The 26509-nt window shown below is 44.2% G+C and overlaps 1 protein-coding gene across 1 annotated transcript in view; it reads left to right on the top strand.

The window, feature by feature from the left end:
• Positions 1-18378: 18378 nt before the first annotated feature.
• Positions 18379-26509, top strand: part of ACSL1 (acyl-CoA synthetase long chain family member 1) — a 68019-nt gene continuing 59888 nt past the window's right edge. The window contains exon 1 of the mRNA XM_061177540.1: positions 18379-18517. The gene's annotated coding sequence lies outside the window, so the exon portion shown is untranslated. The remainder of the gene's footprint in view (positions 18518-26509) is intronic.

The following is a 26509-nucleotide window of genomic DNA, read 5'->3' as shown; positions in this document are numbered from 1 at the left end:
ACCTTCTCCTGGGACGATCCTCCTTAAACATCCTCTTCCCTTACAAACCACAGCCATCCTTCTAGTCCCTCGTGTCACCCTTGGACTCTTCCTTCCATCCGATCCCTCATAGCCATCGCCAGCTCTTGTGTAGTGCTCCAGACGTTTCTTAGACCTGTTGCCACTATCCGGAGCATCACGTTCTTCCCCGTGACTGCCCGTTTCCCTGGGGGTGGGCCTCTCTCCACTTTCCTCCCTACTCAGTCCTACTCACCATGTTCATTTCTGCCAGGTGAATCTTCCAGAAGCACCATTTTTTCTAAGTCATTTTCCTGAATATGAATCTACGTAGCCCCCTATGGCTTATTCATTCATTTAAAAAAATCCATTCATCCCACAAATATTTATGTCAGGCCGTATGCTAGGTGCTGGGGATGATGATGAGTGAAACAGTCTAGTGCTAAGTCCCCGAGTCTGAATGAACTCCACACTCTTCTGTATGATTTGTAATACTTCACCATTTCTCAGATAGGCCTTTGCTGTCATTATTTCCCCAAATTGGAGTTCCACCTTTGCTCATTTTCATCCTGTGAATTTTGCTCATCATGAAAGGACCGATTCAAAGCCTCCCCCCCACAATACTTCTCTGAATTTATATCATTTACTGATTTGCTTCCTATCCTTCACTGTCTCATTTCTTAAATGCAGTTATCTTTTCGTATGTGTAGGTGTTATCCCCACAGTTAAATATAAATATAAACACCCTGAGGGGGAGTCTCCCACAGTGTCTAGCTGGTAGAGTGTTTTGCAATATTTTTTGATTAATTGACTGACTTCTATAGAAATTTATTATTTGAGAGATCTACTCCACTATCAGTGAAAGTCATATATAGATATTTTCATCATCATACTCAATTATCCAATTGAATTTCTATTGTTTGAACTTTATATTAAATCTTTAATAAGCAGATATTTAATATCTATTCTCTACAATGAAAAATTGTTTAAAAATTCTATTCGTAAAGCAGGACACATGCTTAAAGTCAGGATTTCCTATTTTACTTTTTGTTACTTCTCGTGCTTAATATGGCATTGAGCATACAGCAAGTGCCTGATTAAAAAAACGATTGATGGTAATATTTCCCCGTATTTCAATGATTGAAAGTTCTTGTTGAACTTTGCCGTTACATTCTGATGTTGTCAAAAGTAAGATTGTGTTTTGCCCACTGCTGCATCAGCAGTGCCCAGGACAGGCCTGCTACCTGTTAGAAAGAAAAAGAATCAATGAATGTGATGGATGGATGGATGGAGCAGCAGAGATTTCTTCAAGCCTAGGGTATTAGAAATTTCCTGAAGGAACTGGTATTTGAGCTGTGCCATAAAGGCTAAGGAAGCTTTACATGTGTGAGATGGTAATAAGGGCAAACCTGGGCAAAGCAAACATCTTAAGCAAAAGCTTGATGGACCAGAAGAGTTCGACTGAAGTTGGCAAGATAGGAAGTGATGGAAAATAAGGTTGATGACTGAAAATGTGTTTGACATACTTGGGAGTCCATTGAAGGGACTTAAGCTCCTTGAGGGCAGGGCCAGTTCAGGGCTGTGTTCCCAGAGCTTAGCACAGTGCCTGCCACCCTGATATAATGGAATAATAAAAAACTTGTGGACGAAGGTTGACCCTTGGCCACTTCTCTGAAGTCATCCCTGTCTGTTTTCCTGGCTCGCTCTTATACTCTGTGGATAGCCTTGCCCTCTCTTCTTTTAAACTTTTTTAAAAAAATATATTTATTTATTTATTTATGTATTTATGTATTTATTTAGGTTGCATTTGGTCTTCGTTGCTGCATGTGGGCTTTCTTTAGTTGCGTCGAGCGGGAGCTACTCTTCATTGCGGTGCAGTGGCTTCTCTTGTCGCAGAGCACAGGCTCTAGGTAGTTGTGGCACGTGGGCTCAGTAGTTGTGGCTCGTGGGCTCTAGAACACAGGCTCAGTAGTTGTGGCTCACAGGCTCAGTAGTTGTGGCTCGTGGGCTCTAGAGCACAGGCTCTGTAGTTGTGGCGCACAGACTTAGTTGCTCCGTGGCATGTGGGATCTTCCCTGACCAGGGCTCGAACCCGTGTCCCCTGCATTGGCAGGCGGATTCTTATCACTGCACCACCAGGGAAGCCCAGCCTTGTCCTTCTTAAACTTGACTCAGAGCTTTTGCATTTGCTTGTCCCATTTCCTGAAACATCTCTTATTCGGCTCTGTCCTCTCTGACCTTCCTGCTCTTCCTTAAACATACCACCCTGAGACCTTTGCACTCACCCTTTATTTGATCACTCTTCTTGGAAAATTCTCCCCACCTGTTTTCATGGGACTCAATCTCTTCCTTCATTTAAACCTCTGCTCAAAAAGCTCTTTCACTTCCTCTAGAAGCCTTCCCTACCAGCCTATGTAGGGAGTGCCTCTCTCCTTCTGTCACTCTCAATCCCAACTTTTATTTTTCTATTGTTTTAATTTTCTTAATAGCATGTATCGCCACCTTACATTGTTAGAGTTGTTTCTTTACTGTTGGCCCCCTCCCTGTTAGAATATAAGCTCTCATACGGTGGTGAGGACTTTTCTTGTTCACTGCTATTTCCCTGAAGCCTACCTTGAGCAGTGCCTGACGCATAGAAAACACTCAATAAATATCTGTTGAATAAATAAATAAGTAGTTTAAATACCTTTTTCCTAAAGCAGAAGGCTTTTCTTTTTTTTTAACTTTATTTTTTGGCTGCACTGCTCAGCATGTGGGATCTTAGTTCCCAGGACCAGGGATCAAGCCCGTGCCCCCTGCATTGGGAGCGTGGAGTCTTAACCGCTGGACCACCAGGGAAGTCCCCTAAGGCCTTTTATTTGCATCCTCCAATGTACCTTTAAACTAAGTCCTAGAACTTTAAAGGTAGAATGGACCACATTAGAATTATGTTACCCGTTCAAAGCATTTTAAGATGACACTAACGAGGCCCAGACAGGTAAAGCCCAGGTTGGAGGCCAAATCACACAGTTAATTGGTGAAAAAGCCAGAATTGGAAACTTGGTCTCCCCAGGCCTACTCCAGGCTTATCTAACCCAGGCCAGTTCCTGCCATCTGCCTTCAAGAGTACAAGATAAGCCTACTCTAGGCTTATCTAACCCAGGCCAGTTCCTGCCATCTGCCTTCCTGAGTACAAGAGGAATGGAGATTTGAAACGCTGTTATTATTCATTTAACAGGTGTCTGTAGATAATTCACTGCTACCACCAGACATGGTGCTATGGGCTCTGTGTCATATAAAGGTGAATAAGGCACAGTCTATATGTGTGCATGTTGCACAAACAAGTGATCACAATTGAATGTGACAAGTCCTATACCAGAAACATTATAAAGAGCTGTGGGAGCACCTCCAGAGGAAGGAAAGATTATACCTAAGGGAATGAGAAGCAGTTCTCCTGGAGGTGACCTGTCAGTTCAATTAAATAAACGTGTATCAAGTGCCAGGCACTGCATTGGCATGGGGCTGGAAGATGTCTAGACGCTGCGTATTTGCTGTCAAGGAGCTCAAAGCCAGGCCACAGGCCTAGAAGCATAGACAAACCTGTTACAACAAAGGCCCTGCGTCTGAAGTGCAGGGTAGCACAGCTCTGGGAACAAGAAATGTGTGTGTGTGCACGTGTGCACGTGTCCTGGAGAAAGTGATGCCTCAGTTAGGTTTTGGACGATAAATAAGAATTTAAGGGGTTGTAGGTAGAAAGAGGAATAGATACAAAGGCTTTCCAAAGAGAAGCAAAAATACTAGTAATTATAGAGTGTTCACTTGGCACAAAGCGCTATACTAAGTGCTTGGTGCCAAGCACTCTGTGACATATGTCACGAGAGACACCGCTTTTTTAACATAATGGTCCTTTCTTGGATAGAAGGTGACACTCAGCCCCAAAAGAGCCTACCATACTCCAGACACATCTATCCATCCATCCATCCATCCATCCGTATCTATTTATCTATCAGCATCATCTACCTATCTATCCATATCTCTCCCAGTGTTTATTCAGGAATCAGATATAGGATTTTCTTTTCTTCAGAAATTATAGTTTTCTTCTAATAAGCAGAAAACACATTTTCAAAAATATTGGCTTAAGTATTCCTGTATTAGGTTGGCTGAGTGATTACTGAGTGAAAAGAGAGCACCACGTATGGAAGACAAGACTGTGATTCATATTTAAATACCTTGAAAGGAGCTCTCTTGGTGATATATTTCATCTCATCACCCCAAACTGTTTAAAGTGACATTCCAGGAATTTGTGGTTTGTCAGAGCAGTAGTGGTTATGAATTGGGAGCTTTAGTTCTATAAACTGTGTGGACTCAGTAAAGTTTATGTACAGCTGGAGGGCTCAAACGGTGGACCTGCCAGGAATGCTCCAGAGCAGAAACTCCTTAGGGAAAGCTGTGTATACCATTGTCGTCCGTTGAACTGGGCAGTCCTACATGTTTTCAGGTTGATCAAGGAACTATTTCCTTGGCAAAAACCCACAGAAGCGTTATTTTTCCTGCAAGAGCATTATTTCTTCTGTGAAAACAAAAGGACTGCAGGATTGTAATCTCTGAAGGAAATGGGGGCTGAGGGGGAAGGCTTTGTGAGCATCTACTGTTTAGAATGGAGAATATTTGACTTACTTTAGTCATAAGAGTAAAGGGTGGGATTCCTTTCTCCTTCAACTCTAATATCTTCCAACTTTATCTGTATCCTCTTGTACTTCTTTCCCTCCAGTCCCAGAAAAAGGTCTTTTCCTCTGCTAGAAGCTTTACCTGTTTTCAAAAACATTTCCCTCCCATCTCTTCCAACATTGAGGTCTGACTCCACCAATAATCCCTGTTCCCATTTTATTTTCAATCTCTTCCATTTTGCTGGCTTCTGACTCAAAGCTTATAGGTTTATACATGCTCTAATTTCTCCCATCTTTATAAGTTAAAGCTACAGACAAAATAAATATTCTTAAACTCTATGTTCCCTTTAGCAAATATGTTTCTTCTCTCCTTTATGTTCTTAAATTGAGACAGAATTGACATATAACATTATATTGGTTTCAGATGTACAAGATAATTATTTGATATGTATATATTGCAAAATGATCACCATAATAAGTCTAGTGATCACCATAACAAGTCTAGTCCATCACTATTACTATATTTTGTGTATTCTTAGCTGCATAATTTTCCAGATTTTTTTATTTTTTACATCTCTAGAATCAGGATGTGAGGTAGATAGTTTGCAAAATGGCCACCATGGTTCTCCTCCTTGTATCCATGTCCTTGGGTAGTTTTCTATATGTGTGCATGTTGCACAAACAAGTGATCACAATTGAATGTGACAAGTCCTATACTAGAAACATTATAAAGAGCTGTGGGAGCACCTCCAGAGGAAGGAAAGATTATACCTAAGGGAATGGATTTTCCCACATGGATTCTTGACGTGGTCATGTGGCTTGCTTTGGCCAATGGAAGAGCAGCAAACATGATGCAAGCAGAGGTTTGAAAAGCAATTGTACATTGGGGCTTGTCCCCTTTGCAGAGTTAGAGCCTTGAGACCACCGATTGAACATGCTTGAACTAGCTAACTGAAGTGGCCGTGTGGAAGAAAACTAAAGGACCCCAGCAAATAGCCTGACAACCATCAAACGTGTGAGCGAGGCCATCCCTGGACCATCCAGCCCCAGTTTATCCACCAGCTGACCAGCTGCAAGAGAGAGCCCAAGAGAGATTAACAGAGGAACTGACCAGCTGAACCTGGCCCAAGTGCCAACCCACAGAATCATAAGCTAATAAACGATCATTGTTTTAAGCCACTTAGTTTTAAGGTGATTTGCTATAAAAGCTAATCAATATAGGATGCATCACCCAACAGATGATGTCTTGCAGTTATAATGCGCAACATTTTTTTTTTTCTTTTTCAGGGGTACATAAAGTAATGGTGCATCTTACAATTGATTTTGATTTAGATTGGACAAAATACAGTACTATACTCATTTGGCAGATAATAAAGCTAGGGTCCAGAGGGTTTTTTGCCCTAGGTTTGCAACCAGTAAATTGTGGAATTTGAATCCAAGTGGTCTGACTCCAAAACTTTAGCTCTTAACCTGCAAGTAGTTCCATGCAGCTGGAGAGGGGAGTGGTCAGAGAGCTGGCTGGTGAGAAAAGCAACCAGCATCTTATGAAGGGCGTCTTAGAAGTTCTGATAAAGACTTTGAATTTTATTGGTTGACAATGAGAACCCAGTTGAATTGGAAGATTGGGGTACTTACAATTTCTATTTGATGGACTAAAAAAAAAAATCTTCATCCCACCTCAAGAAACGAAAGTCTAGTGTTGTGGGAGTGCAGGATAGAGTCTGGAAGCCCTGTCGTCATCCAACAACTCTGTGTTGGGGCAGCCCTGAAAAGCCAGGAGAGGGCCTAGAGAGCGCCTCTAGGAGACCTGGTGGACCCTCACCCAGGAGGAAGAGGGGCAAACCCAGAGAAGTCACTGCCTGCGCAGCTGTGGACTAGCTCTCCCTCATAAAGTTAACAGAGTCGGTGGTTCAAGTGCAAATGAAGCAACTGACAAAGGATTCATCTCCAAGATTTACAAGCAGCTCATGCAGCTCAATAACAAAAAAACAAACAACCCAATCCAAAAATGGGCAGAAGACCTAAATAGACATTTCTCCAAAGAAGATATATAGATTGCCAACAAACACATGAAAGAACGCTCAACATCATTAATCATTAGAGAAATGCAAATCAAAACTACGAGATATCATCTCACACCGGTCAGAATGGCCATCATCAAAAAATCTAGAAACAATAAATGCTGGAGAGGGTGTGGAGAAAAGGGAACCCTCTTGCACTGTTGGTGGGAATGTAAATTGATACAGCCACTATGGAGAACAGTATGGAGGTTTCTAAAAACAGAACTACCATACGACCCAGCAATCCCACTGCTGGACATATACCCTGAGAAAACCATAATTCAAAAAGAGTCATGTACCAGAATGTTCACTGCAGCTCTATTTACAATAGCCAGGACATGGAAGCAACCTAAATGTCCATCATCGGATGAATGGATAAAGAAGATGTGGCACATATATACAATGGAATATTACTCAGCCATAAAAAGAAACGAAATGGAGTTATTTGTAGTGAGGTGGATGGAGTTAGAGTCTGTCATACAGAGTGAAGTAAGTCAGAAAGAGAAAAACAAATACAGTATGCTAACACATACATATGGAATCTAAGGGGGAAAAAAAAAAGGTCATGAAGAACCTAGTGGCAAGATGGGAATAAAGACACAGACCTACTAGAGAATGGACTTGAGGATATGGGGAGGGCGAAGGGTAAGATGTGAAAAAGTGAGAGAGTGGCATGGACATATATACACTACCAAACATAAAATAGATAGCTAGTGGGAAGCAGCCGCATAACACAGGGAGATCAGCTCGGTGCTTTGTGACCACCTAGAGGGGTAGGATAGGGAGGGCGGGAGGGAGGGAGATGCAAGAGGGAAGAGATATGGGAATATATGTATATGTATAACTGATTCACTTTGTTATAAAGCAGAAACTAACACACCATTGTAAAGCAATTATACTCCAATAAAGATGTTAAAAAAAATAAAAAATAAAAAATAAAATAAAAGGGATGTGGGAGACGGGAGGACTATGGCTTCATTAGGGCAACTAAAGACCATGTGATAATCATCAGTAGCTCCAGAACAGTGTCAGTTTGGAGAAATATCCTCCCTCCCTATTGCTGGAAGCACAAGAGAGCTGCACTAGCAAATCTGACCAGTAGCACAGTAGCTCTGCAAAAAGTCCTGCCAACTGTGAAGCTAACGTAGCTTAATTTTCAGGTCCCCTCCTTACAGCAGCCCCTTGTAAGACCTGGGAAGGGCTTTAGCAACATGTTCACATAGTTCAATGTTTCTGCAAAATTTGCAAAAGTAAGATAATTTAACTGCAATCAGTTAACACTGTTGCCACTCTCTACTCCAAGTCCCCTCTGTCACCACCCCTCCCTTGGCAGTGCTGAAGTGGTCAGGTCGTTTTTGGCACCCAGCTAAGGGGAACTGGAGTTGGGCATATATTACTGTGGGTTTGGGGAGATATATATGGGATGTTCAGTCAACTGCATGCATATTTATAACCTCAAAGTGTAAGAAAGCCTTCAGGACTATTCTCTCTGCCAACTCACGCAGTATCCTGGCAGAAAAGCTCAGGGCCAGTGCTCATATTTCCTTATCAACCTGTCCTAAGGCATCTGGAAGTATTTGGGCAATGAAAGAGAAACACGGGGTGAAAGGTATATAGCCAGAAGCCATACTACTGAAAATTCTTCTGATCAGTGCTTGTTTAAAATGGAAAGCACTGGATCTGGTTCTCATCAACAGCTAATTAAAGCTATCATTAAAAAAAAATTCCATCAACCATGTTGAAGGAAAAGAATGAACTTTCCTTCTATTCTCTCTATAGAAAATTATATAATAAAAATGTCATATGTGGTCTTCCTCCCCAAAATCCATACTTATTGTGAGAAAAACCCCAGACAAATCCCAATAGAAGGACATTTTACAAAATAAAATAACCAGTATTTCTCAAAACTGTCAAGGTCAAAAACAAGGATCATCTGAGAAACTGTCACAGCCCAGAGGAGTCTAAGGAGATACAACCACAAAATGTAATATAGTGTCTGCTCAGGAACAGGAAAAGGACATTAGGTAAAAAATAAGGGAATCTGAGTGACGTATAAACTTTAGTTATAAAAAACTATCAATGGTGGCTCATTAATGTTAACAAATGTACCATACTGGGGACTTCCCTGGTGGTCCAGTGGTTAAGACTCCACGCTCCCAATGCAGGGGGCCCAGGTCCGATCCTTGGTTGGGGAGCTAGATCCCACATGCTGCAACTAAAAGATCCCGTGCGCCACAACTAAAGATCCTGCACCCCGCAACAAGGATCCTACGTGCTACAACTAAGACCTGGCACAGCCAAAAAAAAATTCATTAAAACAAATGTACCAGAGATTGGTTCAAGATGGCAGAGTAGAAGGACATGCACTCACTCCCACTTGCGAGAGCACCAGAATCACAACTAACTGCTGAACAATCATCAACAGGAAGACACTGGAACTCACCAAAAAAGATCCCCACATCCAAAGACAAAGGAGAAGCCACAATGAGAGGGTAGGAGGGGCACAATCACAATAAAATCAAATCCCATAACTGCTGGGTGGGTCACTCACAAACTGGAGAACAGTTATACCACAGAAGTCCACCCACTGGAGTGAAGGCTCTGAGCCCCACATCAGGCATCCCAACCTGGGGGTCCGGCAACGGGAAGAGGAATTCCCAGAGAATCAGACTTTGAAGGCTAGTGGGATTTGACTGCAGGACTTCGACAGGACTGGGGGAAACAGAGACTCTACTCTTGGAGGGCACACACAAAGTAGTGTGCACATCAGGACCCAGGGGAAGGAGCAGTGACCCCATAGGAGACTGAACCAAACCTACCTGCTAGTGTTGGAGGGTCTCCTGGAGAGACAGGGGCCAGCTGTGGCTTACCATGGGAACAAGGACACTGGCAGCAGAAGTTCTGGGAAGTACTCCTTGGCGTGAGCCCTCCCAGAGTCCACCATTAGCCCCACCAAAGTGCCTGCAGGCTCCAGTGCTGGGTCACCTCAGGCCAAACAACGAACAGGGAGGAAACTCAGCCCTACCCATCAGCAGACAATTAAAGTTTTACTAAGCTCTGCCCACCAGAGCTCTACCCACCAACAGTCCCTCCCATCAGGAAACTTACACAAGCCTCTGAGATAGCCTAATCCACCAGAGGGCAGACAGCAGAAACAAGAAGAACTACAATCGGGCAGCCTGTGGAACAAAAACCACATTCACAGAAAGACAAAATGAAAAGGCAGAGGACTATGTACCAAATCAAGGAACAAGATAAAACCGCAGAAAAACAACTAAATGAAGTGGAGATAGGCAACCTTCCAGAAAAAGAATTCAGAATAATGATAGTGAAGATGATCCAGGACCTCGGGAAAAGAATGGAGGCAAAGATCAAGAAGATGCAAGAAGTGTTTAACAAAGACATAGAAGAATTAAAGAACAAACACCTAGAAGAATTAAAGAACAAACAAACAGAGATGAACCATGCAATAACTGAAATGAAAAATACACTGAGGGAATCAAAAGCAGAATAACTGAGGCAGAAGAACAGATAAGTGACCCGAAAGACAGAATGGTGGAAATCACTGCCAAGGAATAGAATAAAGAAAAGAGAATGAAAAGAAATGAAGACAGCCTAAGAGACCTCTGGGGCAACATTAAATGCACTAACATTCACATTATAGGGGTCCCAGAAGGAGAAGAAAAAGAGAAAGAACCCGAGAAAATATTTGAAGAGATTATGGTCAAAAAATTCCCTAACATGGGAAAGGAAATAGCCACCCAAGTCCAGGAAGTGCAGAGGGTCCCAGGCAGGATAAACCCAAGGAGAAACATGCCAAGACACATAGTAATCAAACTGACAAAAATTAAAGACAAAGAAAAATTATTAAAAGCAACAAGGGAAAAATGACAAATAACATACAAGGGAACTCCCATAAGGTTAACAGCTGCTTTCTCAGCAGAAATTCTACAAGCCAGAAGGGAGTGGCACAATATATTTAAAGTGATGAAAGGGAAGAACCTATAACCAAGATTACCCGGCAAGGGTCTCATTCAGATTTGATGGAGAAATCAAAAGCTTTACAGACAAGCAAAAGCTAAGAGAATTCAGCACCACCAAACCAGCTCTACAACAAATGCTAAAGGAACTTCTCTAAGTGGGAAACACAAGAGAAGAAAAGGACCTACAAAAACAAACCCAAAACAATTCAGAAAATGGTAATTCAGAAGATACATATCGATAATTACCTTAAATGTCAATGGATTAACTGCTCCAACCAAAAGACACAGGCTCTCTGAATGGGTACAAAAACAAGACCCATATATATGCTCTCTACAAGAGACCCACTTCAGACCTAGGGACACATACAGACTGAAAGTGAGGGGATGCAAAAAGATATTCCATGCAAATGGAAATCAAAAGAAAGCTGGAGTAGCAATACTCGTATCAGATAGAATAGACTTTAAAATAAAGGGTGTTACAAGAGACAAGGAAGGACACTACGTAATGATCAAGGGATCAATCCAAGAAGAAGATATAACAATTATAAATATATATGCACCCAACATAGGAGCACCTCAACACATAAGGTAAATGCTAACAGCTATAAAAGAGGAAATCGACAGTATCACAATAATAGTGGGGGATTTTAACACCTCGCTTACACCAATGGACAGATCATCCAGACAGAAAATTAATAAGGAAACAAAATCTTTAAATGACTCAATAAACCAGATAGATTTAATTGATATTTATAGGACATTCCATCCCCAAACAGCAGATTACACTTTCTTCCCAAGTGCACATGGAACATTCTCCAGGATAGATCACATCTTGGCTCACAAATCAAGCCTTGGTAAATTTAAGAAAATTGAAATCATTTCAAGCATCTTTTCCAACCACAACGCTATGAGATTAGAAATAAATTACAGGGAAAAAAACGTAAAAAACATAAACACATGGAGGCTAAACAGTACATTACTAAATAACCAAGACATCACTGAAGAAGTCAAAGAGGAAATCAAAAACTACCTAGAGACAAATGACAATGAAAACAGGACCATCCAAAACCTATGGGATGCAGCAAAAGCAGTTCTAAGAGAGAAGTTTATAGCAATACAATCCTACCTCAAGAAACAAGAAAAACCTCAAATAAACTATCTAACCTTACACCTAAAGGAACTAGAGAAAGAAGAACAAACAAAACTCAAAGTTAGTAGAAGGAAAGAAATCATAAATATCAGAGCAGAAATAAATGAAATAGGAACAAAGAAAACAATAGCAAAGATCAATAAAACTAAAAGCTGGTTCTTTGAGAAGATAAACAAAATTGATAAAGCTTTAGCCAGACTCATCAAGATGAGAGGGAGAGGACTCAAATCAATAAATTTAGAAATGAAAAAGGAGAAGTTACGGACACCACAGAAATACAAAGCATCATAAGAGACTACTACAAGCAACACTGTGCCAATAAAATTGACAACCTGCAAGAAATGGACAAATTCTTAGAAAGGTAAAACCTTCCAAGACTGAACCAGGAAGAAATAGAAAATATGAACAGACCAATCACAAGTGATGAAATTGAAACTGTGATTAAAAATCTTCCAACAAACGAAAATCCAGGACCAGATGGCTTCACAGTTGAATTCTATCAAACATTTAGAGAAGAGCTAACACCCATCCTTCTCAAACTCTTCCAAAAAATTGCAGAGGAAGGAACACTCCCAAACTCATTCTATGAGGCCACCATCACCCTGATACCAAAACCAGACAAAAATACTACAAAAAAAGAAAATTACAGACCAATATCACTGATGAATATAGATGCAAAAATCCTCAACAAAATACTAGCAAACAGAATCCAACAACACATTAAAAGGATCACACACTGTGATCAAGTGGGATTTATCCAAGGGATGCAAGGGTTCTTCAACATACGCACCTATGGTCAACTAATCTATGACAAAGGAGCCAAGGATATACAATGGAGAAAAGACAGTCTCTTCAATAAGTGGTGCCGGGAAAACTGAACAGGTATATATAAAAGAATGAAATTAGAACACTCCCTAACACCATACACAAAAATAAACTCAAAATGGATTCAAGACCTAAATGTAAGACTGGACACTATAAAACTCTTAGAGGAAAACAGGAAGAACACTCTTTGACATAAATCACAGCAAGATCTTTTTTGACCCACCTCCTAGAGTAATGGAAGTAAAAACAAAAATAAACAAATGGGACCTAATGATACTTAAAAGCTTTTGCAAAGCAAAGGAAACTATAAATAAGTCAAAAAGACAACCCTTAGAATGGGTGAAAATATTTGCAAATGAATCAACAAAGGATCAATCTCCAAAATATGTAAACAGCTCACACAGCTCAATATTAAAAAAACAAAAAATGGGCAGAAGACCTAAATAGACGTTTCTCCGAAGACATACAGATGGCCAAGAGACACATGAAAAGCTGCTGAACATCACTAATTATTAGAGAAATGCAAATCAAAACTACAATGAGGTATCACCTCATGCCAGTTAGAATGGGCATCATCAGAAAATCTACAAACAACAAATGCTGGAGAGGGTGTGGAGAAAAGGGAACCTTCTTGCACTGTTGGTGGGAATGTAAATGGATACAGCCACTATGGAGAACAGCATGGAGGTTCCTTATAAAACTAAAAATAGAATTACCATATGACCCAGCAATCCCACTACTGGGCATATACCCAGAGAAAACCATACTTCAAAAAGACACCTGCACCCCAATGTTCATTGCAGCACTATTTACAATAGCCAGGTCATGGCAGCAACCTAAATGCCCATCGACAGACGAATGGATAAAGAAGATGTGGTACATATATACAATGGAATATTACTCAGCCATAAAAAGGAACGAAATTGGGTCATTTGTAGAGACGTGGATGGACCTAGAGACTGTCATACAGAGTGAAGTAAGTCAGAAAGAGAATAACAAATATCGTATATTAACGCATATATGTGGAATCTAGAAAAATGGTACAGATGAACTGGTTTGCAGGGCAGAAACAGAGACACAGATGTAGAGAACAAACGTATGGACACCAAGGAGGAGAGCGGGGGGCGGGGTGGGATGAATTGGGAGATTGGGATGGACATATATACACTAATATGTATGAAATAGATAACTAATAAGAACCTGCTGCATAAAAAAATAAAAAATAAAATTCAAGAATAAAAAAATTTTTTAAAAAAGCAAAAACTAAAATCAAATATACCATACTAATGTTAGATATTAATAATAGCAGAAATTGGATGTGGAGTTTATGGAAATTCTGCAATTTTTCTGTAAATCTAAAACTGTTCTAAAAAATAAATTTTAGGACTTCCCTGGTGGCGCAGTGGTTAAGAATCCGCCTGCCAGTGCAGGGCACACGGGTTCAAGCCCTGGTCCAGGAAGATCCCACATGCCACAGAGCAACCAAGCCCATGTGCCACAACTATTGAGCCTGTGCTCTAGAGCCCGCAAGCCACAACTACTGAGCCCATGTGCCACAACTACTGAAGTCCGTGCGCCTAGAGCCCGTGCTCTGCAACAAGAGAAGCCACCGCAACGAGAAGCCCGCGCACCGCAACGAAGAGTAGCCCCCGCTCACCGCAACTAGAGAAAGCCCGCACGCAGCAATGAAGACCAAATGGAGCCAAAAATAAATAAATATTTTTAAAAATAGAGATTATTTTAAATAAATAAATAAACTTTTTAAAAATCTCATATAAAGAAGCAATTAATGAGTATGCAGCCAAAATGGTAGGGGTAAAAACTTATTATAGAGGTCGGAAAAAATTAATAAAATGTTTAGATTTCTCCTAGTTTTTGTGAAATGTATGGTGTTACAAAGTTTTAAAATTTGAAATTTATCATTATTTCTTGTTTCAATCTATAGAAACGTTCTCTTTTGTATTCAACTTTGTAATTTTCTTAAGGAGGCCCTCTAAATTATATAAACTTCCAGTTCCACAAAACCTGGATCCACGCTTGTTTGATCATGTGTGAATAGTTAGAAAAGTACGTCCAGTTCAACAACTGAGTATGTACTGTGCGTAAATAGTATGCTAGGACTTGCATAGGCGTGCGGGGTGGTGGTGGTTTATGAAGATTAATAGGATATGGTGCCTGCTCTCCAGACACTTACAGTTTCATGGGGGAGATGGTTGTATGTCTAACGTAGACGTAGCCTCCAAACAGACTGAGTGACAAACGCCCAGCCACTGATGCCAACCCTTTCTTTAACCATCCACCTCCCAAGGTCTGGAAGTAAAAGCACATTGGCCATTATTACTTAATTAATTTATTTATTTTAGCTGTGCCGGGTCTTAGTTGCATCACGCAGGATCTTCGTCGCGGCATGCGGGATCTTTTAGTTGCGGCATGCAAACTCTTAGTTGTGGCATGCATGCGAGATGTAGTTCCCCAACCAGGGATCAAACCTGGGCCCCCTGCATTGGGAGCGCATAGTCTTACCCACTGGACCAACAGGGAAGTCCCAGCCATTTTTTTTTTAATTGTTCATACATTAAAAAAAATTTTTTTATTGGAATATAGTTGCTTTACAATCCAGCCATTATTAACTGATGTGGCTTAGTTCAGAGGACCATGCTCAAAAGCAACAGATGTAGACGATTAATAATCATCACAACTTCGCAGGGGGCAACTGCAAGTGAGGGCTTTGGAGACAAGGCCATTGTCAACCTGCCCCTCAGCTTGTCTCCAAAGGAGGACTTTGACTCACTTTAGCTTCTCTAGAAGATTGATGTAGATTTAGATCTAGCTGGAATTAGCCACAAAATTCTAATCAAGCCAAAATGTAATGGGGGTGAGAACAACTGAGAAAACTCAAGCTTCTGTTAGGAAATTCGTTGCACTGAAACATCCAGTTGGCTCTTGGTCGCTCAGGTAGAGAGGCGTTTGGAAGAAATAAAGTAGAAAAGAGGTTTGAGACTGGATTCCTACTTCTACGCGAGTCACAAAATGGAACCCCTAACAGTGGAGTCTGGAACTTTCATTTAATGAGAAGACTGAGGCCAGAGGATGGCAATCCTTGTGACACCCTTCTAAGGTACATACTCTTAATCTCGTTTTACAGAGGATGGAATGGGGCTTTATGCAGGTTGGCCCAACCCCAAAGCCTGTGTTCTCAACTTCTGTGCAATACTGCCACCCATCAGGTCTGTATCTGATGGTCACAGGACAACCCCATAAACTGTCACCGCTTTTGAAATGATTACGGAGCAAAGGTTTTTTAAAAAGTCTTTGTGACCACCAGAAGGGTGGGATAGGGAGGGTGGGAGGGAGGCGCAAAATGGAGGGGATATGGGGATATATGTATATGTATAGCTGATTCACTTTGTTATACAGCAGAAACTAATACAACATTGTAAAGCAATTATACTCCAATAAAGATGTTAAAAGAAAAAAAGTGTTAGTGCCCAAAAGGACCTGAGAAATGATTTCATCTAGCCCCCTTAATTCCCGAGGGGAAACCTGAACTTCTGGGGAGTGAAGTTGCTTCCCAGCGTCACACAGTAGCTTCTGCCAGCGGGCTAGGAATCGAGATGCAATCCCCGGTTGTGTGCCGGTCCCGATCTAGAGCCTGAATTAAGGGCTAGAACCCAGGGACAGGCATGCTCATTAGGAGAAAAGTGTCCTTGGAGAGGGAAGGGAGAAGAGGAGGCAGCCAATGACAACTGTGACATGTTATGGGTGGAATTGAGGGCCCCCCCCCATTTATATGTTGAAGTATTAATCCCTAGGACCTCAGAATGTGACCTTATCTGGAGATAGAGTCTTTACAGAGGTAAGCATGTTAAAGTGAGGTCATTATTGTGGACCCTAATCCAGTTGGACTGGTGTCCTTATAAGGAGAAATCTGGACACAGGCACATATGGAGGGAAAGCCACACAAGGCGACATAGGGAGAGGACGGCTCTAGAGAGAGGCCTGGAACAGAGTCTCCCCACACAGCCTTCAGAGGGAAGCAACTCTGCTCTCACCTTGATTTTGAACATCTAGCCTCCAGAACTGTAAGACGATACTTTTCTGTTGCTTAAGCCACCCAGTTTGTGGCACTTAGTTATGGTTGCCCCAGCAAACTAATGCACCACAGACCTTGGGAAGCATCTGAGGAGGCACCGGGGCTGAAGGACCCGGAGAAGTCAGGAGAAGTCAGGGGGCAAAGGAGGGGCTGCAATGATGAAATCACGGGTGGGGAGAAGGAGACACAGGCAGAGATCTAAATCCAGGATTAGCAAGTGGAAACCCATACAAACGAAAGTGGAGTCCATTTTTTTTCTTTAAATGGAGAGTCAAGATCTAGCAGATCTAGATGGAGAAGGGGGCCTAGGAGAAGTGAGCTGTTACAGAGGCCGCCGGGGTGTGGGCTGCCTCACCATCAGTGGACCTCCGTGCAGGAAACAAGTACTGTTGCCACGTTCAGATGTTCTGGAGCAGTGAGAGAAGCCCAGGGGAAGTCCTTAAGAGATTATCATGGAGTCAGCTGCAGTCCGCTTTGAGGTCTCCATGAGCACAAGTTCACCAGAATATTAAGTACAAGTACACTTGTACTGTACTGTATAGTGTACAAGTACACTTGCGCGGCCTGACTATTGTGGACATGCTCTGGAGGCCGACTGCCTGAGTTCCCAGTGACTTTTGCCCTCACTAGCATTCAACCTCTCTGGGCCTCAGTTTCTGCATCTGTGAAAAGGGAATAATGACTGCACCCACCTCATAGGGTTATGATGAAGATTCAATAAGATAATGTGTGTGAAATATTTCAGTAAAATTTATCTGTCATTAGTAGAGGTGTTTATTATAACAATAATTCTTCTCCTGCCTCCAATTCCAAGCAGTACTAGATAAGAGCCCTCCACGCACTGCGGGGCACAAGCGCCACTGTAACTGGGACCACCGGTATTAGAGGTTAAGGATACTGGCAGGCCACAGGTGCTAAGAGGAAAAATAACATTTGGGCTACGAGCCTGAAAAATATTGCGTTGGCTTCTGAAAGCCCCAAATCGGCATCGCATGCTCGCAGACAGAAGCCCTCAAAATCGCACAGCCAGGACTGAGCAGTGGACAGGCCACAAGAATTGTCAGGTGAACACTGCCCTTGAGCGATGTCGAGCCTGCGCTCTGCTCCACCTGTACCCGGGCTCACCTGTCCGGGTTGCTTCATGTCCAGGGCTCTGCAGAAATCCAGACCAGAGCCTTCCCAGCCAGGGAGTGTGGCGAAACTCTATGTGGGGGCCGTAGTGAAACCAGGTTAAAAGGGGTGGCGCACGTCGCTGCCAAAGAAAATAGGAAAGGAAAGTCCTCGGGCCCCCAGGGCCCCTCCCTGCAAAAGCCCCCGCCCGCCAAGGAGTCAGCGGGGCACGCGGTTGCGGGTGGAAGACGCAAAAGGGCGTTTCGCGGCCGCCGCGGCACCGCAGCCTTCCGGGCTGAGCCACCACAATCTACCCCTTGCCCTTCCTCGGACTCGTTATGAAATCCACGGCAGTTCGGACGACTAGAGATACGTGTGCCCCGGGCCTCTCCGTGCCCTCCCGGCATGCGCGCGACCAGACGGGAAGGCGAGCGCTCGGCGGGCGGGGCGGGGCCTGCTGTGGGGGCGGGGCCTGAGGGCGGGGCGGGCGCGGTACGAGCACCCGCCGCAGCCTGGCTCCAAGGCGGCGGGGTCTGGGGCGTAGCCAGCGCACGCAGCGGCGGCGGCGCCCTTAAATAGGATCCGGAGTCGGCTTGGGGTCAGCAGTGGGCTGCGGTGACAGCCGGCGGTGGACTGCCGAGCCTCTGGAGGAGGTGAGTGCTCCTGCCGCGGGGAGCCGCATCCGTGCCCGCTGCGGCGCCGGCGTCTCGGCGGGGCGCGGGGCTGAGGCTGCCCTGCCGGCCCGAGCCCAGGAGGTAGCGGCCGCAGCGGAGGCACGCGAACAGGGCCTCGGCTCGCAGGGACGTTCCGCTTTTCCGGCCTCTGCCCCGCAGCTCCTCGGGTTCCCGCCGCAGTGGAGGCCTCCGGGCCGCCCTTGCCGCCGCCGCTTCCTGTGCCGGAGCCGGAGATGCCGGCCCGCAGCTCCCCGCGGGCGGCGCGGGCTTGGGGCTGGTGCACGGCATGGTGCGTGTGACGCGCGCCGCCGGACCGGGTCCTTGTTTGTGTGGCGGCGGGGACCGGCCCGGCGGGAAGCCGGACCCGGAGCTGCAGATACCAGGCAATGATCCCGCGGGGCCGTGACGGTGCTCTCTGGGCCGCGGCCTCCGTGGCGGGGTTTCAGGCGCGCTCGGACCGCGCGTGGAAGCATCGGAGCAGGCGGTCTCCCAGCCTCGGCGTGACGGTGGCCCCTGCGCGCGGCGCCCGCGGGAGGGTCAAAGGCAGCATCAAAAGCCGGTTGCCACCATGTGGAAATTCTCGCGGTGCCTGCAGAGGAGAGCCCATATCCGCTGCACATGGCCGTGATGGAGTGATTTAAAGAGCCTGGCATGTTTTGAAATTAGGAAGCAAAAATCATGTTATCTATTACCTTGTAGCCTAGACGGTGACTTGAATGAACACGTGCACGAGAACCTAGAGACAGATGCTCCTGCTAATCAGTGTGTACGTTAGAATTGCAAACTCCTTCCCCACCCCACTCGCTTTCAAGGTTATGGAGCTTAACTAAGACCATTATAAAAGTGCCCTTGCCTTTGAAAGTTCAGACTTTTAAGCTTCTTGTTGGTGCAGGAATATACAGAGTGCCCTAACTGTTAATATCCTTACTTTTATTTTTGACCTTTGCTTAGCGTAAGAGAAACTGGTTAAATTTCACAGTTTCTGACACAAATTTCACCTGTGATTATCTCAATGTAAACAATTATTTGCTTAACACTTACAAACAAAAAGCCAGTCAAAACCTCTGGTTTGATTCAGCATTTTCAGATGGAGGTGGCAGGTTAGATTGGCTTAAAACTTAAGGTCTGAGTTGACAGTCTGGTTGGGTGGGCTTGAGAAGGTGGGACTTTCAAAGGAACCTTCGCTTGCCATCAGGGTAGAGCCAGTCCTGGGAGACTTTCTTATTCTGACTCAACTGGGAGAATCCCTTCCCAGTATGAAACTTGACTCCTCATTTGGAAAAGACTGCATTAGACCAAAGTCTTTCACAGCTAAAATTCTGTGACTAGAAAAAGCAAACCCTGAAGAGCAGCACACTTCTTACCTCCCTCCCTCACTTAAAATAAGATAGACGCATCATAGACCATGTGTTACAGATTTCTGTTTTCTGCATTTGCTGTAAAATGAAAAGACTTTTATTAAATCACCCTTCTCTCACAATTATAAGCATGTTGACCTATTTCCTTCCCGTCTCTGTTATGCATAGCTTGGCAGTATTTTTATTATTGTTGTGGGCAGACTGACTAAAAAGAATCTCTGGGCTTTTAAATTTGGGGCATTTAAGAGATAGATACTTGTGACAAAGGCAGGTAGAGACAGGTGTCTATTTATATCACAAAGGTCAAGTGTTCATAACTGTCTCTGCTTCTGGTTCAGAATAGCTGACAGTGTACCGCATGCCACAGTGTCCTGCTTGATATCCAGGGCTGGCTACATCTTTGGTTTTTGATGTAGCTGTCCTGTGGAAGTTTGGAAGAGGGGCTGGGGAAAGATCATGTTGTTTTGTCATTACAGCTGGGGATTTCTCCTCTCTCCCTTGAAGTTTCACTTTTCTGGAAAGAGTGAGACTGTAGGAATAGTAGTAATTTCTAGATGTGACACTCAGTAACCTTGGGGGAATAGATAATTTTTTAAGGTCGGTTGCTGAATTTATTGTGCAAATTTGCCACCTATGTCCATTATTCTTTTGCATTTACTATCTGTTATAACCAAATTCTGTCAGTGTTGACAGAATTAATCACGTTTTGTGAACAGTATTGTTTGGATGATGCAATGCGTTAGACTCCTGTCTCAGAAAATACAAAAGAACATCCTTTAAGGCAGCTCAGAGTTGTAGTTATCCTAAGTCCTCTTCAAGCTCTGCTCTCTGACAGGCCGTGGCCAGTCAGGAGGGAGATCAAAGATGCCAGAGTTTTTATTGAAGGTTATCGGTCCAACTTGATGTCCAAACAAACACATTAGAGTCACTTTGCTTTGACGCTCAGGGAACAGAGAAGGTGCCAGGGGTTGAGTTTGAGTTTCAATGTTCTAGTACTTATAAAGGAGCTTTGGAGAGCTTTTAAACAAGCACAAGCCCTGAAGTCATAGCTGGACGTGATGAACTAGAAGGTAGAGGCAAACTTACCAGTGCTTGTGTCCGCAACTCCATGCCATTTCCTCGCCCGTTCCTCATCTAAAATGCTGAATGCCAGCTCTTAAGAAATCCTAGTTTGTGTAAGCTCGAGGTGATACATAATTTGTACCACAGTGACAAGAGAAAAGGGTCACATAATTTGAGTTCGGTTCATTTTTCTGCTTTCTCACATCCTAACATTTAGAATTTCTTAACTGTGTTGGAGGCGACACAGGTATTAGTCATAACTTTTGTGGAATCAAGAGGGAAGGGTGAAATATGACAGAGCCTTCCCTGAAATTTGGCCGGCTTGGAGGGATGGCACTTTCTTTGGCCAAAAACTTAGCTGGAGGTGAGGACTGTTTCGCTGCTGCAGAAGAATACATTTGGCTGGAGGCCAGCGTCGTGTCTCTAGAATCTAAGATTTCAGGACTGGTGGCTCCATGTAGTTTTCAAGTTTTAAATAAAAATTTGAAAGCTGTCTAATATCTAAGTCAAAACCATTTGCCTCAGAAAGTCTGTATGTATAAATAAAATTATATATTTATATAAATACAGTATACAATAAGACATCATTTTTATAATATATATATTTAATGTTGTAATAGAAATCTATGCTTGTTATAGAAAATTTGTGAACTATAAAAAAGAAATCTGGGAGTTCCCTGGTGGCCTACTGGTTAGGATTCTGGGCTTTCACTGCTGTGGCCCGGGTTCAGTCCGTGGTCGGGGAACTGAGATCCTGCAAGCTACATGGTATGGCCAAAAAAAACCCCAAAAAACAAAAACCTCTCTTCAAGAGATTGAATATTATTAACATTTTCATGTATTTCCTTTTTGTGTTTTTCCAGATTTTTTTTTTAAGCTTAGGTGTATATTTTTAATCGAAGATAAAATTTTTGATAATTTAATTTTAATCACCTAAGTTATATCATGAACAGTTTTTTTCATGTTGTTGCATACTTTTGAAAAAAAATGAGTTTTGAAGGTGACTGCCTTATATGGTTTATGGGATATGCCATAATTTATTTACCTTTCCCCTATTGTTGGATATTTAGGAACAACTGTCTATTTCAGAACAGTTCACCAAGCTTCTTATATATTTCAATATATGTTTTTTTAAGTTTGGGCATGTTCTGCTTTAAAATTGTTGAAATTGACAATGATTTGGAAATTATTTTTATTAGTGTATGGTTTTAATGGACTTCTGGGTTCATGTGTTCTAGTCAAAAGCTGTTGAAATGAGGATTTCATGCTTTGGAAAGATAAGCGAAAAGAAGTTAGGGCATCACAGGAGGAAATGTGGCTGCCTTTTGCACCATTTCCTCATTCTGGAGGGACTTCTGTTAAATGTATTATCTGTCCATTTGCACACTTATTTGGCCGCTATAGAAGTTGGCACTTTTCCCACAGGTTTGTAGTGGAGAAAATGTCCATATACGTAAGGCCAAAATGCCCTGAGTACCATTTATTCTTTTGTTAACCAGAGTAAAGAGAAAGTTCCTCCAGGAGCTCGTTTCTCCCTCCAGGCTTAGCTGTCAGCTGCAGAGCAGGGCAGTGTCAGCTGAGGGACAGGATAGAGCGTAATGACAGCTAACAGCGCCAGGCACTGTTCTTGGTGCTTCAGATCTGTTAACGCAGTTAATCCTCCCAACTACCCTGTAAGGTAGGTCCTCCTTTTATCCATATTTTACGAAAGGTAAAGGAACAGGTGCAGGGATTAAGTCTCCCAAACCAGGGTTTGAACCTAGGCAGTTTGGCTTCAGGGCCAGAGCGCCTAATGGCTTGGCTCTGCTTCTTGAACTTGAAGGGTTCTTAGTCCAGGGGGGCCTGGAGGGTTGTAGGTTATCCAGCAAGACTGAGGACAGAGCTGGTTCTTCTTCCGTATCATTGCTCCTTGGTCATCCCCTATCTCATTCACACGCTGTCTTTACTACCAGCGGGCTGAAACGACAACAGATTTTGATTCAGCTCCATGCGGCGAGTGATAAGATCACTTGCTACACAGCTGTGACTTTCTAGAAAATTAAAGAGTAAAAGGCTTTGTCTGCCCTGGAAGTTAGTCTTGTTCTAGACCGTGCTGGAAACTTTTAATAGACAAGAGAATAGAATTGTGGATTTGCAGGGTTTGAAGGCACAGAGGTATAGTCCAGTGGTTATGGCCTCCTTTCCTCAGGACAGTTTTAGGCAGAACCCCAATATATGAAATAGATAAAAGCAGGGCTGCCATGGTTTAAGGAGGGAGGGGTGGGAATCCCAGATCACAGAGACTGCAGACGCGGTTGCTTCCTCACCTCTGAGACACTCCAGCGCCCCCCAGGTTCCCCGGGTCCCTGAGCCTAACTCACTCATCGCCCGACGCAGTACCTGGTGCAGGAGAGGCGGTGACTTACCGAGGTTACACAGACCGTGTTCCCCTCGGGCCGTGACACACAGTGGCGTTTGTTCCCGGGCCCTATGCCTGTTGGAGGAACGGCTGGACCTCGGTGTCATCCTTGACTTGTGCCCCACGATCCTGCCGGTCAGCAGCTTCTGCTCATTCTGTCCATGCTGCCCAGCACACGCGCATTTCTTCCTTTCATTGTCCATGTCACTGCCCGAATCCAGAGTCTGTCACCTCTAGTTTAGACAGCAAAAGTCCCCAGTTAAAAAAAGAGGGGGAGGATGATGAGTCTTCCTAACACAGAGTTCGGATCGAATCCCTCCTCCTCCCAGAAGCCTTCCAGGGTCCCTCTGGAAGGCCCCAAGTCTTCACGTAGCTTGGCTCTCGGGGGCTTCTGGGGTCTGGTTCCAACCTGCTGTTTCCCATGAGTCTCCCAAACCACCACGAGCTGGGACTTTTGGCAAGAGACTCTGGTGGCACAGGGTTGAACCCAGGCCTCTACACCCATGACTCTGTCTTCCACCCAACTCGCCGTCCTGTGCCCCGGCCGAGCCTCCCGGGCCTGTGTGCCCGCCGTCCCCTGTCCACAGTGACGTTCCTCGTCCCACCCTCGTTGCTCACCGCTCCGCTCTTCAGAGGCACTTTCCCCAGAGGGACCCTCGCCGTCCTCAGACTCCACGTCGCTCCCTGAATCCCTCGGCTGACAGCAACTGGTGGTTAAAATGATGAAACACTCCCATTTCGGTTAGAAGACAGCTGCTACCCCAAGAGTCCTCACCCCTAATTCAGAAACTGAAGGGTTAGCGCCTGGCCGGGGAGGCTCTCCTGAACCCTGTTCTGCGGGTTGGCCTACTTCTTTTCCAGTTGGTTGGTGCCTGGCTGTGCTGGTTACTCTGCGTTTTGAGTGGCACCCCCCCTTCCTTTGCCTCTTCGTACGCGCATAGCTCACTTCCCCACTAGGTCCCCAGCCACGCACTGAGCTCTGTGCATTTAGGAGACCTAGTCACTGTCGTTTCTGTGTTTTCAGCAGCGTTTAACACAGGGCCTCGCTGCTAGTAAGTCCTTAGTATTATCTGAGGATTGATTGAGACCTGGAGACATTCAGATGGACAGATGTCTCATAGACGGTGTCACTGACGAGAATGTACATTTCATCGTTCCAGGGTTGTATGTTATGATCCTGTGCAAGGCTTAGATCTTGTAGCTGAGATCAAGGTGTTGAAAATCTCCGGAGGCACCCCAGACTGAGCAGCTGGCAGGGACCTTGCTGTCACACTGTCCAGCCAACCGGCTCACCGGGGAGGGACCCGCAATGCAGAGGGTATGCCCAGCAGCCCGAGCAAGCTAGATGCCAGAGGCGGTGCCGGGCCGTGTTTCCCCTCCTGGCATGAGTCAGAGAGCAGCATGTCAGACTCCAGGGCCTCTCTGGAGGGCACGCAGGGACTCTAGCTGAGGTCCCGGGACAGACTGCCTCCCATGAGCCAGGCCCTTAGCCTGCCGGGGGCCCTTGCCTAGAGTCTCCTTCCTCCAGAGCAGCCCCCCCAAGTCCGCTTGGCCTCGGCACTAGCCCGGGTGCCTGTGACCTGTGCTGTACTGCCCTCCCCGGCACGCTTCTTTCCATCACAGGGCGATGCGGAGTATTTTTGTCTCCCCCTGGATGGAAAGTCCGTGTGCAGCTTGGGCCGGCGCTGTTACCCTGCGTCCTGGGCGCCGCGGGCTTTTGCAGGCGCTCCGGTTAGCAGTTGTATTTACTGCTGCCCGTAGTCGGGAACTGACAGAGGCTCTAGCCAGGCAGGTGACAGAGAGGAGGTGGAGCGCTGGTCTCCAAGATGGGGTGCATGTGCCCTGGGTGGGGGGAGACCATCTATTAGGGTGCAGGTGGATGTATTAGAACTTCTGTAGATATTTATTTTTTAGCTTTCTTTTTAAATTCATAATTGTATGTTTCATAATGTTCAGAAAATATTTGCACATGTATACAGTATAAATAAGTACATCTACATATTAGTGATACATTTACTTACGGTTTTTGATGCATTATCAAAAGTTTAGAGAGCCAGAAAATTAACTCCTTCTCTGCCACCAGTGTGGCAAGACCCCTCCAAATGCCATTTTTAAAAGAAAGGAATTTGTTAGTTAAGGGGGGATAGACACTGCTTTGTGACACTGGGTTGTGATTCGTGTCAAATTGGCCTCTGACTTTAGGAGAGCTGGGTTAAATCTGGAAGATGTTTTGCCTTTGGCCAAAACTTGACAATGTAGAAAGAAGCATCCTTAGGACAAGGATTTCATTTTTTTCTGTTTTATTCACTCCTGTGCCTCAGGCAGTGCTAGATGTAGAGTGGGTGCTCCCTAAATATTCTCAGTGTGTATATATTTACCTTTTTCTTGCATGGCAATTAAATATCATGCTGGGTTGGACACTTCAAGTCAATATTTGAGTTGGCTTTCTTTGTTTAAACCTTTGGTCAGTGGCAGGTTACAGCATCTGTGCCCGTTTTACTCCTCTTAACTAAGTTCTCAAAGCTGTAGGATCGTAGAGCTAAAACGGGCCTCAGAAGTGTCACCTGAATGATGAGATGTTTGGGATTTTCTTTTAAGTTGTTTTTTAAGAATGAAACAATGCTGACAAGATGTTGATCATTGTTGAAACTGAAGCTGGGGTTATTATGGGTACATGGTGGCTTCTTATACTACCCTGTATACTTTTGAATAGATTTGGAAATTTTCATAATAAAAATTTAAACAAAACATAAAGGAAAAATAAAGACCCAAAACTAGCATCACCTGTTCTGAGGAGGTACGGCCAGATGGGACAATCTCTTTTTTTTCCCCTTCCTTCTTTTAAACACTGGGTCATTATTCTATAATCCTTTGCAACTGGTTAGATTCGTTTTGTCTTTAGCTTCCCCAGGGCTAATCACCTCTTATAGTTACCTGAACTCTGGGTGTAACCCTCGCTCACCGAGGCCTCCCTCATCCCTTCTCACACAATGAGCCAAATCCTGCTTAAACCTTTTCTCTGTTTCTCCTGTCGCTTCCTGCTGCACCACTGAGGGTGTCCCCAGAGCTGAAATCCGTCAACGCTCAAAAGTGGATTTCTCCCAAGTTTGGGAGTAGCTGGCCTTGCTCTCTCTCTGGGTAGAAATCTGCCTT

The sequence above is a fragment of the Eubalaena glacialis genome, chromosome 20 (genome assembly GCF_028564815.1).
Source record: "Eubalaena glacialis isolate mEubGla1 chromosome 20, mEubGla1.1.hap2.+ XY, whole genome shotgun sequence".
Classification (NCBI taxonomy): domain Eukaryota; kingdom Metazoa; phylum Chordata; class Mammalia; order Artiodactyla; family Balaenidae; genus Eubalaena; species Eubalaena glacialis.
The sequence above is the reverse complement of the archived record's forward strand: the minus strand, read 5'-3'. Positions and strand labels throughout refer to the sequence as shown.